The 13,906-nt window shown below is 42.5% G+C and overlaps 1 pseudogene; it reads left to right on the top strand.

Annotated features, from left to right (window-relative positions):
- The first annotated feature begins 1,578 nt into the window (after nt 1-1,578).
- LOC109552653 (heterogeneous nuclear ribonucleoprotein A1-like) lies at nt 1,579-2,835 on the top strand (annotated as a pseudogene).
- Nucleotides 2,836-13,906: the final 11,071 nt, after the last annotated feature.

Here is a 13,906-nt window from a genome sequence, read left to right as displayed (position 1 = left end):
TACATGATCATCTATATAGAAAATGTGAAGGAATCAACAACAACAAACTCCTGAATAAGCCATTATAGCAAAGTCACAAGATACAAGGTTAATATATAAAAGTTAATTGTTTTCCTACATACCAACAATGAATAAGTGAATTTGCAATTTAAAATATAATACCATTTGGATTTCATTTGTGCGTGTGTGTGTGTGTGTGTGTGTGTGTATCTATTATAGATTTTTGCTTTGTGGTTACCATGAAGTTTTTGTACAGTAGTCTATATATATGTGATTGTTTTAAGTTACTGATCTCTTAATTTCAAATGCATTTTAAAAACCCTGCATTTGTGCTGTCGATTCGTGTTTTTGATATCATATTTTATATTTAACTGTTTTGTGTATCCCTTAACTGCTTATTGTGGATATAGATGATTTTACTACTTTTGTCTTTTAATCTCCCTACTAGCTTTGTGTTTGGATGATTTCCTACCTTTTCTGTATGCTTGCCTTTACCAGTGAGTTTTTCATTTTCTAATTTTCTTATTTCTAGTTACGGAAGCAACCTAAGTGTCCATCAACAGATGAATGGATAAATAAGATGTGGTATACACACACACACACACACACACACACACACACACACACACACACACACACATAATGGAATACTACTCAGCCATAAAAAGGAACAAAATTTTGCCATATGCAGCAACATAGATGGAATTGGACGGCATTATGCTCAGTGAAGTAAGTCAGACAGAGAAAGACAAATCATGATATCACTTATATATGGAATATAAAAAATACAACAAACCAGTGAATATGACATAAAAGAAGCAGACTCACAGATATAGAGAACAAACTAGTGGCTACCAGTGGGGAGAGGGAAGGCGGAGGGGTAATATAGGGGTAGGGAAGTAAGAGGTACAAACTATTAGGTATAAAAGAAGCTACAAGGATATACTGAGCAACATGGGGAATATAGCCAATATTTTATAATATCTATAAATGGAGTATAACCTTTAAAAATTGTGAATTACTATATTCTACACCTGTTAACTTACATGATATTGTACAGCAACTATACTTCAATTAAAAAAAAAGTTAATCTAAAAAAAGTAATACCATTTACATTAGCACCCCCCAAAATGAAATAATTAGGTATAAATCTAACAAAATATGTACAAGATTTTTATGAGGAGAACTACAAAACTGATGAATGAAATTAAAGAACTAAATAAGTGGAGAGCTATTTCATGTTCATATATAGGAAGGTTCAATACTGTCAAGATGTCAGTTCTTTGCAACTTGATCTATAGATGCAATACAATCTCAATTAAAATCCAAGCAAGTTATTTTGTGGATATTAACAAACTGATTCTAAAGTTTATACGGAAAAGCAAAAGACTCAGAATAGCTAACACAATAATTAAGGAGAAGAAAAAAGTTGGAGGATTGACACTAACCGACTTCAGGAGTTGCTATAAAGCTAACATCAAATATTGGTGGAGATACATTTGGTAGATTACTCCTTTCTGCCCGTGGACGCCGCCGAGTAAGCATCGTTGACGTCTCTCCTCCCCCTCCACTGCCGTCATGTCTAAGTCAGAGTCTCCCAAAGAGCCCGAACAGCTGCGGAAGCTCTTCATCAGAGGTTTGAGCTTTGAAACAAGTGATGACAGTATGAGGAGCCACTGTGAGCAGTGGAGAATGCTCAAAGACTGTGTGGTAACGAGGGATCCAAACACCAGGTGCTCCAGAGGCTTCGGGTTTGTCACATATGCCACTGTGGAGGAGGTGGATTTGGCCATGAATACAAGGCCACACAAGGTGGATGGAAGAATGGTGGAACCAAAGAGGGCCGTCTCAAGAGAAGATTCTCAAAGACCTGGTGCCCACTTCACTGTGAAAAAGATTTCTGTTGGTGGCATTAAAGAAGACACTGAAGAACATCACCAAAGAGATTGTCTTGAACAGTATGGGAAAACTGAAGTGACTGAAATCATGACTAACTGAGGCAGTCGCAAAAAGAGAGGTTTTGTTTTTGGAACCTTTGATGACCACGACTCTGTAGACAAGATTGTCATGCAGAAATACCACACTGTGAATGGCTACAACTGTGAAGTAAGGAAAGCCCTATCTCAGCAAGAGACGGCTGGTGCCTCATCCAGCCAAAGAGGTCGAAGTGGTTCTGGAAACTTTGGTGGTGGTCATGGAGGAAACTTCAGTGGTCGAGGTGGCTTTGGTGGCAGCCGTGGTGCTGAGGGATATGGTGGCAGTGGGGATGGCTATAATGGATTTGGTAATGATGGAAGCAATTTTGGAGGTGGTGGAAGCTACAATGATTCTGGCAGTTACAACAATCAAACTCCAAATTTTGGACCCATGAAAGGAGGAAACTTTGGAGGCAGAAGTTCTGGCCCCTATGGTGGTGGAGGCCAATACTTTGCCAAACCCCGAAACCAAGGTGGCTTTGGTGGTTCCAGCAGCAGCAGTAGCTACGGCAGTGGCAGAAGGTTTTGATTACTGCCAGGAAACAAAGCTTAGCAGGAGAGGAGAGCCAGAGAAGTGACAGGGAAGCTACAGGTTACAAAAGATCTGTGAACTCAGCCAAGCACAGTGGTGGCAGGGCCTCGCTGCTACAAAGAAGACATGTTTTAGACAATACTCATGTGTATGGGCAAAAAAACTCGAGGACTGTATTTGTGACTAATTGTATAACAGGTTATTTTAGTTTCTCTTCTGTGGAAAGTGTAAAGCATTCCAACAAAGGGTTTTAATGTAGATTTTTTTTTTTTTGCACCCATGCTGTTGATTGCTAAATGTAATAGTCTGATCATGACATTGAATAAATGTGTCTTTAAAAAAAAAAAGTATTGGTGGAAAAAACAGACAGCTAGATCAGTGGAACAGAATAAAGAGCCTAGAATTTTTTGCAGATCTAGAATAAAAAAAATCTTAAAATTCATGTGGAAACATGAAGACCCTGAATAGGCAAAGCAATCTTGACAAAGAAAAATGGAGCTGGAGGAATCAGTCTCCCTGACTTCAGACTATAATACAAGGCTACAGTAATCAAAACAGTATGGTACTGGCACAAAGACAGACTTACAGATCAATGGAACAGGATAGAAAGTCCAGAAATACACCCACACACCTGTGGTCAGTTAATCTACGACAAAGGATCCAAGAATATACAATGGGGAAAGGACAGTCTCTTCAATAAGTGGTGCTGGGAAAACTGGCCAGCCACATACAAAAGAATGAAATTAGAACATTCTCTAACACCATACAGAAAAATAAACTAAAAATGGATTAAAGACCTAAATGTAAGACTGGATACTATAAAACTCTTAGAGGAAAACATAGGCAGAACACTCTTTGACATAAATCACAGCAATATCTTTTTAGATCCACCTCCTAGAGTAATAAAAATAAAAACAAAAATAAACAAATGGGACCTAATTAAACTTCAAAGCTTTTGCACAGCAAAGGAAATGAAAAGACAACCCACAGGACTTCCCTGGTGGTGCAGTGGTTAAGAATCCACCTGCCAATGCAGGGGACACGGGTTTGAGCCCTGGTCCAGGAAGATCCCACATGCCATGGAGCAACTAAGCCCGTGAGGCACAACTACTGAGCCTGCGCTCTAGAGCCCGCGTGCTGCAACTACTGAAGTCCGCATGCCTAGAGCCCGTGCTCCGCAACAAGAGAAGCCACTGCAATGAGAAGCCCGTGCACCGCAACGAAGAGTAGCCCCTGCTCGCTGCAACTAGAGAAAGCCCGTGCGGCAACAAAGACCCAACGCAGCCAAAAATAAATAATAATAAATAAAATATATTTTAAAAAAAGACAACCCACAGAATGGGAGAAAATATTTGCGAATGATGTGACTGACAAAGGATTAATCTCCAAAATATACAAACAACTGATGCAGCTCAATATCAAAAAAACAAAAAACCCAATAAAAAAATGGGCAGAAAATCTAAATAGACATTTCTCCAAGGAAGACATACAGATGGCCAAAAAGCACATGAAAAGATGTTCAATATTGCTAATTATCAGAGAAATGCAAATCAAAACTACAATGAGGTATCCCCTCACACTGGTCAGAATGGCCATCATCAAAAAGTCTACAAACAATAAATGCTGGAGCGGGTGTGAAGAGAAGGGAACCCTCCTACACTGTTGGTTGGAATGTAAATTGGTACAGCCACTATGGAGAACAGTATGGAGGTTCCTTAAAAAACTAAAAACAGAGCTACCACATGATCCAGCAGTCCCACTCCTGGTTATATATCTGGAGAAAACCATAATTCGAAAAGATACACACACCCTAGTGTTCATAGCATCATTATTTACAATAGTCAAGACATGGAAGCAACCTAAATAAATGTCCATTGACAGATGAATGGATAAAGAAGATGTGGTATATATGTATCATGGAATATTACTCAGCCATAACAAAGAATGTGATAATGCCATTTGCAGCAACATTGATGGACCTAAAGATGATCATACTAAGTGAAGTAAGTCAGACAGAGAAAGACAAATATCATGATATCACTTATATGTGGAATCTAAAAAAAAATGATATAAATGAACTTATTTAGAAAACAGAAACAGACTCACAGACTTAGAAAACAAACTTATGGTTACCAAAGGGGAAAGTTGGGGGAGGAGGGATAAATTAGGAGGTTGGGATTAACATATACACACTACTATATATAAAATAGATAACCGGGGACTTCCCTGGTGGTCCAGTGGTTAAGAATCTGCCTTCCAATGCAGGAGATATGGGTTCAATTCCTGTTTGGGGAACTAAGATCCTACATGCTGGGGGACAACTAAACCCATGCACTGCAACTAGAGAGAAGCACTTGGGCTGCAACTACTGAGCCCGTACACTCTGGAGCCCACATGCCGCAACTACTGAGCCCAAGCACTCTGGAGCCCGTGAGCCACAACTACAGAAGCCCATGTGCCACAACTACTGAGCTCTTGCGCTCTAGAGCCCATATGCCACAACTAGAGAAACCCGTGTGCTGCAACTAGAGAGAAGCCTGCAACAAAGAGCCCCACACACCACAACAAAGACCAAGTGCAGCCAATAAATAAATAAATAAACTAAAAAAAAGTAATATACATAAGGACATCTAATAACCTAAAAAAAAAGTACCACATAGAAAAGAATATATATAATAGATAACCAACAGGACATACTGTATAGCACAAGGAACTCTACTCAATACTCTGTAATAACCTATATGAGAAAAGAATCTGAAAAAGAATAGATATATGTATATATGTATAACTGAATCACCTTGCTGTACATCTGAAACTAACACAACATTGTAAATCAACTATACTCCAATAAAAAATAAAAATTAAATAAAAAAGAATAAAGAGCCCAGAAATAGACCCACATAAATATAGTCAACTGCTCTTTGACAGAGAAGAAAGGCAGTACAATGGCGCAAAGAGTCTCTTCAATAAACAGTGCTGGAACAACTGAACATTCACATACATACATACATAAACAGACAGACCTTACACCCTTTACAAACATTAACTCAAAACTACCTAAATGCAAAACTATAAACTCCTAGAAGAAAACATAGGAGAAAACCTAGATGATCTTGGGTATGGCAATGTCTTTTTAGGAACAACACCAAGGACATGATTTTTTTTTTTTTTTTTTTTTTTTTTTTGTGGTACATGGGCCTCTCACTGTTGTGGCCTCTCCCGTTGCGGAGCACAGGCTCCGGACGCGCAGGCTCAGCGGCCATGGCTCACGGGCCCAGCCGCTCCGCGGCATGTGGGATCTTCCTGGACCGGGGCACGAACCCGCGTCCCCTGCATCGGTAGGCGGACTCTCAACCACTGCGCCACCAGGGAAGCCCCAAGGACATGATTACATGAAAGAGTTTATTGATATGCTATACTTCATAAAAATTAAAACTGCTCTGTGAAAGACAGTATCAAGAGAATGAGACAAGCCACAGACTGGGAGAAAAAACTTGTGTAAGACACATCTGATAAAGGACTATTATCTAAAATATATAAAGAACTTTTAAAACTCAACAATAATAAAACAAACAACCCAATTATAAATGGGCCAAAGGCCTTAATAGACACCTCACCAAAGAAGATATACAGATGGCAAACAAGCATATGAAAAGATGATTCACATCATATGCTGTCAGGGAAATGCAAGTTAAAATGAGATCCCACTATACACCTATTAGAATGGTCAAAATCCTGACTACTGACAACACTAAATGCTGGCAAGGATATGGAGCAACAGGAACTCTCATCCTTTGCTGGTGGGAATGCAAAATGGCACAGCCACTTTGGAAGACAGTTTAGGAATTTATTATAAAACTAAACATACTTTTACCATATAATACAGCAATCACTCTCCTTGGTATCTACACAAAGGAGATGAAAACTTATACTCACACAAAAACCTGCACATGGATGTTTACAGAAGCTTTATTCATAGTTGCTAAAACTTGGAAGCAACCAAGATGTCCTTCAGTGGGTGAATGGATAAACTGTGGTACATCCAGACAATAGAAGATTATTCAGCAGTAAAATAAAAAATAAGCTATCAAGCCATGAAAGGACAAGGAGGAAACTTAAATGCATATTACTAAGTGAAAGAAGCCAGTTTGAAAAGGCTACATACAGTGTGATTTCAACTACAGGACATTCTGGAAAAGGAAAAACTAGAGACAGTTAAAAGATCAGTGGTCACCAGAGGTTAGGGGTGAAGGAGGGATAAATAGGTGGAGAACAGAGGATTTTTAGGGCAACGAAACTATTCTATATGACTATAAATTTGACCAAACACATAGAATGACCCTAAAGTGAACCCTAACATAAAGTGTGGACTCTGGGTGGTAATGATGCGTCAGTGTAGGTTCATCAGTTGTAACAAATGTACCACTCTGGTAGGGAATGGTGATAATGGGGGAGGCTATGCATGTGTGAAGCAGCGGATACAAGAGAAATCTCTGTACCTTTGTCTCACTATCGCTGGTAACTTTAAACTGCCCTAAAAAAATAGTCTATTTTAAAAGGTTTAGGGTGCAAATGAAATTGTGATGAGCACTGAAGTGAGTTCAAATCCCTGCTCTGGTACTAACTGTATAAAAACAACAACAGGGACTTCCCTGGTGGCACAGTGGTTAAGAATCCACCTGCCAATGCAGGGGACACAGGTTCGAGCACTGGTCTGGGAAGATCCCACATGCCGCGGAGCAACTAAGCCCGTGTGCCACAGCTACTGAGCCTGTGCTCAAGAGCCCGTGGGCCACAACTACTGAAGCCTGTGCACCAAAACTACTGAAGCCTGTGCTCTGCAACGAAGAGTAGCCCCCGCTCACCGCAATTAGAGAAAGCCCGTGTGCAGCAACGAAGATCCAAGGCTGCCAAATAAATAAATAAATAAATAAATAAACCCAACAACAACAAAAAACACCTTATCACCCTGAAAATATTTTCATGTCTTGTCTTGAATATGGTTATCGCACAACTTCCAAAGCCCAACTCAATTCCCGTCTCCTGCACGTAGACTTCTTTGATCAATATAAGGCCTAAATGCTCTCTCTTCTACCTCAGTCTTCTGTTTTCTAATTATTGTTTACGTTGTTTATTCTGGTTTAGACTGCAAAGCATTGAAGGCATAACTCTGTCTTACACATGTTTATGTCCCTCACATGCAAAGCACGGGATTTGTTTTGTGGTCTGATGGGTCTGAATTTGGGTGATGAGTTCCAAACCTCAGTTTCTTCGTCTATAAGTTAGGGTTAATAACAATAACATTGAAGGTTTGTTGTGAAAGATTAAATGTGCTTCAACCTGTAAAACGATAAAATATAAACCTTAGAAAGTGGACTGAGTAGGAGTAAAGATTAGAACTGTTTATTCCCCTCTAATATCATTTTTGGTGAAAGTAGAAAAGAAGCTGTCAACTACTGAAGCCCCTAGTTCTTTTCCTGCTACATATGAACTAATCTTTCAGCTTATGTTTGTATGGTTATTTTCCTCCAGCATCTCCTTCCCTCAAATTGTCAATTTAATTGTTTAGTCACTGCCTCAGTGATTAGAGACAAAATAGGAATTCAATTTCAATCATCTGAAGAGCCAGCCTATGCCTCTCCTGGACTGGGATTGATGGAAGTTTAGCAAATAGTCCTGTCTTGAAATGTCATAATGACTTTTTTAAAGAAAGTAATCAAGTCATACATGAATACATTCTCACTGTAGTAGTGGGAATCTTAAAGTCTTGGGAACTGGGACCAACCCTACAGCCATTCCATGCCCTTCCTCTACAGATCAACAGGAAGTCGGAAACATGGCTCAGGAGCTCTGTTGTTGCAGCTGACTGTGTCCCCCAAGGGCCTGATGGGTGTTCCCACTTCACTGCTGAGCAAGTTGTGCAGAAGGGATCCAGCGGAGGACCTCTCAGTCACGTGATTTCTCCAGTGGCCTTAGTAACAACAAGTCTCAGACAGATTTACCTCCTGGAGAAGTAGACAAGGGTTTTTTTTTTTGTAGGTCCACAAAGTAAAGGATGAGATCCCGGACTGCCGTAGGTATCTATTTCAGTCTCACAGCTCTAAACAATTTCCCGTTGCAGATGTTAAAATATCCAGAATCCATGGAGAACAGAACAGATGACATCACTCATCATGCCTCTGCTGCTCTGAGGGCTTTCTGCAATTCACAGGGTTTGACAACACCTGTATGGAGCAAGCCTGCCTGTGCTTACAGGCTGCGTTCAATTCACAGCAGCTTGTAAAACTTTCTATGGAGAGTCGTTACAGGGCCAGACTTTTATGCTGGGGATGCACAAACATGAACAAGCACCAGGGACTCTCATGAGCTCTCCATTAGTAGAGGCAACAGGCGCAGAGCCTCTGCACATGGTCGACAGGCTCCGTCCTGCACTCGGGTGCCTGCAGAAGGGCGAGTGAGCTGAGATCCAGCCTGTGCTCCTATTGCCAAGCTGTGTGTCTAGCTCTGGAAGAAGGGGTGCCTTTTTCCAATATGCACAAGTGAACAATGTGTGCTCCCCACAGCCCTGGTCTGAGGTACAGCCTTAGAACTCATTAATACAATAAGAAAAGTGCTGTAATAGAGGCAGCTATCAATAGCTATGAGAAGGAAGGAAAGAGTAGGTGACTCTTCGTAGGGAAGGAGTTAAGGGGAGTGACAGAGATTGAGGGACATTTCATGAGGGCCTTGGAAGAGGAACAGGAATTTGCTCGTAAGAATTAGTGAAAGAAAAGCAAACAGGCAGGGGAAATAGAGTGAGCAAAGATGCAGCGCTTGAAATAGAGTGAGCAAAGATGCAGCGCTTGACATTGCAACATCTGTTTCTAGAACAGGGAGTAGCTCAATCTGGCTGACGGAGGTAGGTCAGAAGGTAGGCAGAGCCAGATGGTGCCAGGCTTCTAAGCCACCCCGAGGTTGCTGGGCTGCAGCCCATAGGCTGGTGGTTCTCAAACTCTGGTGCGGTCTGAAACACGTGGAAAGTTTGTTACAAGTGTAGCTTCCTTGGCCCGAGTCCCGGGCATGGGTTCTGATTCAGTAGGTCTGGGGAGGGGTCCAAGAATGAACATTTAAAATGATTTTCCTATAGGATTTTGATATAGTGGTCAGAGGAGAAACAGTGCTTAGATAAAAGGGTGTTCAGAGGAGTTTAGGCAGCAGAGGGTTTGCTGGGCTCACTGGAGCAAAGATTGCCAGCTGCCAAGTGGAGAGTGGGACAGCTGGGGAAGTCTCCTTTGCCAGTGGGACAGCTGGGGAAGTCTCCTTTGCCAGTACGTGCTCTTAGAAAGCTATCTCAGAGCCCAGCCCTTAATTAACCTGCACCCCCCAAGCGCAAAGGTCAGGTAACAACTTAAAATGTGAAGAAAGCAGACATTAGGGACAAAGGCAAAGATTTCAGGCCCAGCTGTACCACCTGTGGGTTGGGTCACTTCATGCTAATAATTATTTCCCCTCTGAGTCTCTGTAAACCAACAGGACCTTGGAGGCCCCTGTCAGCCATATGGTATGAGGCTTTGATCCCTCCTAGTGAGAAGTTCATTGTATAAGAGGATGCTGGATAAGGCTGGAAAAAAAAAAAAAGACTCTAGTAGTGGAAGTTGCAACAGAGTCAGAGTTGTTTTGGGGAAGGAAAGTTCTTTTTTCCTGAAACCTTCTCAAGCCTCTCTGTGCCTCACGGCACCCAGCACAGTGCCCTGCACCTTGCAGGCACTCGACACATATGGCTTAATGATGAATAGCATCAGGGTGTCACAGTTGGCTCTTCAGGGCTGAGCACATCTGAAATGCCTCCTCTGTGCTTTATCCAGTCAATGATCAGCAGGCATTTCATATGGTGACCCTCCTATTATCCAAACTTATTAATTAGGGCTCTCAATTATCTGGGTGCTTTAAAATATTCTCAGGTAATGATAACAATAACCCTGGGAGGCTGTAACATTTAGGTGATTGGATAGGGGAAAGAAGTAAAGATTTAAAATATATATATATATATATATTCCTTTTTTAAAAAATTAATGTATTTATTTGGCTGCACCGCGTCTTAGTTGCGGCACACAGGATCTTCGTTGCCGCGTGCGGGATCTTTGTTGCAGCACGCGGGCTCTTTTCATTGCGGCATGTGGGATCTAGTTCCCTGACCAGGGATCAAACCAGGACCCCCTGCACTGGGAGTGCAGAGTCTTAGCCCCTGGACCACCAGGGAAGTCCCAGAAGTAAAGGTTTTTTTTTTTTTTTTTTTTTTTTGCGGTACGCGGGCCTCCCACTGCTGTGGCCTCTCCCGTTGCGGAGCACAGGCTCTGGACGCGCAGGCTCAGCGGCCATGGCTCACGGGCCCAGCCGCTCCGCGGCATGTGGGATCTTCCCAGACCGAGGCACAAACCCGTGTCCCCTGCATCGGCAGGCGGACTCTCAACCACTGCGCCACCAGGGAAGCCCCCAGAAGTAAAGGTTTTAAAAGGTGATGAAAACTTTTTCTTGGGCTTAAACAGTCATTACTATATGCAGATTTTGGCTTTAAACTTTGCCAAATGGAGGTAGGTATGTAGGTTATTTGAAAGTATAATACAAAGCATATACCAGAAGAAGCAGCCTTTGGTTTGCTGCAGAAATGGTGTTCCTTCCCATCCCAAATCCAAAGACAATTATAAATTTCCTTTGTTTATCAGTTTGCGAATTGGGAGAGCCTGCAACTAGGAGGCCGTTAGTCCAGAACACTGCAATAGGTATGTTAAGCTCACTAGTGGTCAAGGAAAGGTTAAGACCAGAGTGCGAGCTGTGACCAGGAAGCCCATGCATTTAGCAGATGCTCCTCAAGTGAGGCAGAGCTGTTGGTGTTCCACCCACAGTTCATGCCACCCCTGCCAGCTGTTAGTACCTGCATCCCTGTGTCTGAGGATTCTCTGGTGCCAGAAACTGTTCTGCGCATGAGTGCAGCAGTCAGGAGGTATTGGAGAATTAATTGCTGCCCACCCTCCCGCCCCCCAGAAAAGAAAGATTAGGTATACGCCCCAACTGCCTTGCCCCTTGGGTGGGATAACTGTCTCCCAGAGTTTCCCAGGGGGTTAAGCCCCAGATGAACCCAGTGGTAACTTACATGATCACATATCCTTCCTCCCCCTACATCACCTCTCCACTGGTATTTCCTGGGACCATCTCCCAGACAAACCACCTGTGCTGCCATCCTTGTCTCAGATACCATTTCTGGGGAAATCCCAACTAGACATCAGGTCACTGGGGGGGTGACACTGAGGTCATTGATTGGTAGTCAGGGTGCTAACAAAAGACAGGGCCACCATAGGGCTTGCAAAGCTACAGAGGAAGTAGCTGAAGAGTCCCACGTAAAAAAAGCTGAGCACGGGGAAGGCTCACGGCGGAGGTGGGACGTGGGAGGAAGAAGGGGTAACCTTGTTTGGATGCCTACTCTGGTCCTGATCCTGTGTTTGGTGTTAGACATACATTACCTCTATCAATCCGTATAGCCACACTATAAAGCAGGAAGATGTCACCTCTGTTTTACAGGTTAGGAAACCATGACTGAAGGAAGTTAAGTAACTTGTTGACAATCTGTGACTGTCAAGTGGCATGGAGAAGGGATTTGAACTCAGGCCTTTCTGGTGACAAAGTCTGTGCTCTATTCCCAAGAGCTCACCTAATAGCCCACACATAATGAGTAACTATCAGCAACCAGCGTGATCTCTACAAAGAAGAGCCAGTGGTGCCTCAGGTCAGGCCAGGCTTCCCAGGGTGGAAGGAAGGAACTTAGGGAAGTTGAGGTCAGCCATACTAGTTCTCAGCAGATCCAGAAATTTGTTCTATGCCTCTAACAGTGGTCTGGCCCAGGAGAACTGAATGAAAACAACTAAACTCTCCAGAGACTCATGTATGATCCAGGTATTAAACTGTTGATCAGATACTCATATTACCTATTGTATTAGTTTCCTACGGCTGCTGTAACAAATTTCCACAAACTTAGTGGCTTCAAACAACACAGATTTGGACCTAGAGATTATCTTACTAAATGAAGTAAGCCAGACAGAGAAAGACAAATATCGTTGTCTTATATGTGGAATCTAAAAAAAAAAAAAGTGATACAAATGAACTTATATACAGAACAGAAATAGACCCACAGACATAGAAAACAAACTTACAGTTACCAAAGGGAAAAGGGTGGGGGGAGGGATAAATTAGGAATTTGGGATTAACATATACACACTACTATATATAAATAGATAACCAACAAGGACCTGCTGTGTAGCACAGGCAACTATACTCAATATTTTGTAATAAACTCTAAGGGAAAAGAATCTGAAGAAAGAGACATATATGTATAACTGAATCACTTTGCTGTACACCTGAAACTAACACAACATTGTAAATTAACTATACTTCAATAAAAAGAAAATAAAAACAACAACCCCCCCCCATAGATTTATTATCTTGCAGTTCTGGAGTTCAGAAGCCTGAAGTCGGTTTCACTGGTCTAAAATCAAGGTGAGGGTATGCGTGCATTCCTTCTGGAGGCTCTAGAGGAGAATGTTTCCTTGACTCTTCCAGCTCCTAGAGACGTCCCTCATTCTTTGCGCCTTTCATCTATTTTCAGAGCCAGTAGCATTGCATCTTCCCATCTCTCTCTGACCCTGTGCTCCTGCCTCTCCCTTGAGATTACATTTGGTTTATCTAGATAATCCAGCATAATCTCCCCATCTCAAAATCCTTATTAATCACATCTGCAAAGTCCCTTTTGCCACATAAGGTAACATATTGACAAGTTCCAGGGATTTAAACGTGAACATCTGTGGGGGCCATCATTCAACCTACCACAGTGGGCCAGTTTTTCTCTCCACGTAAGGGAAGGCTCCACGTAAGCCTAGTCTATGACCAGAGGCTGTTTGGGGAACCTGAGACAAAGCCTCGTGGTGTGGATGGTCTCCACGGTCAGAGTCATCAGTCAACCATGAGCCAGCTGGGCACCACTCCTCCATCCAAAAAAAACAGGGAGTGGGAACTTCTGGTACTCAGGCCTCCCTTCTCATAGATGCCATGCACTTTCATCAGGTAGACCACACACTGATGGTCGGTTACTGATCTCTACTTATAGATTTCGCTGGCTCCCAACTCCCCGACCAGGCCTGTCTACAAATCATTTTTTACGGTTGCTTGATGGCACCTGTCTCACCCTGGGTCCCCATTAATTGTGCCCATTAACGTGGTCTGACAGACCATGTCACAAACCAGTCTCCAGAGCCAGCGTTTAACCCAGGTATGCCCAGGGCCTCACTGCTCCCTGCCCTCTCTCCTTATCTCTCTGACTTGACCATATACTCCAGACTCCAAAAACCTCTCTGCCCTTCCTCTGTGGTTC

This window comes from Tursiops truncatus, chromosome 2 (assembly GCF_011762595.2).
Source record: "Tursiops truncatus isolate mTurTru1 chromosome 2, mTurTru1.mat.Y, whole genome shotgun sequence".
Classification (NCBI taxonomy): Eukaryota; Metazoa; Chordata; class Mammalia; order Artiodactyla; family Delphinidae; genus Tursiops; species Tursiops truncatus.
This window is presented reverse-complemented; position numbering and strand designations above follow the sequence as displayed.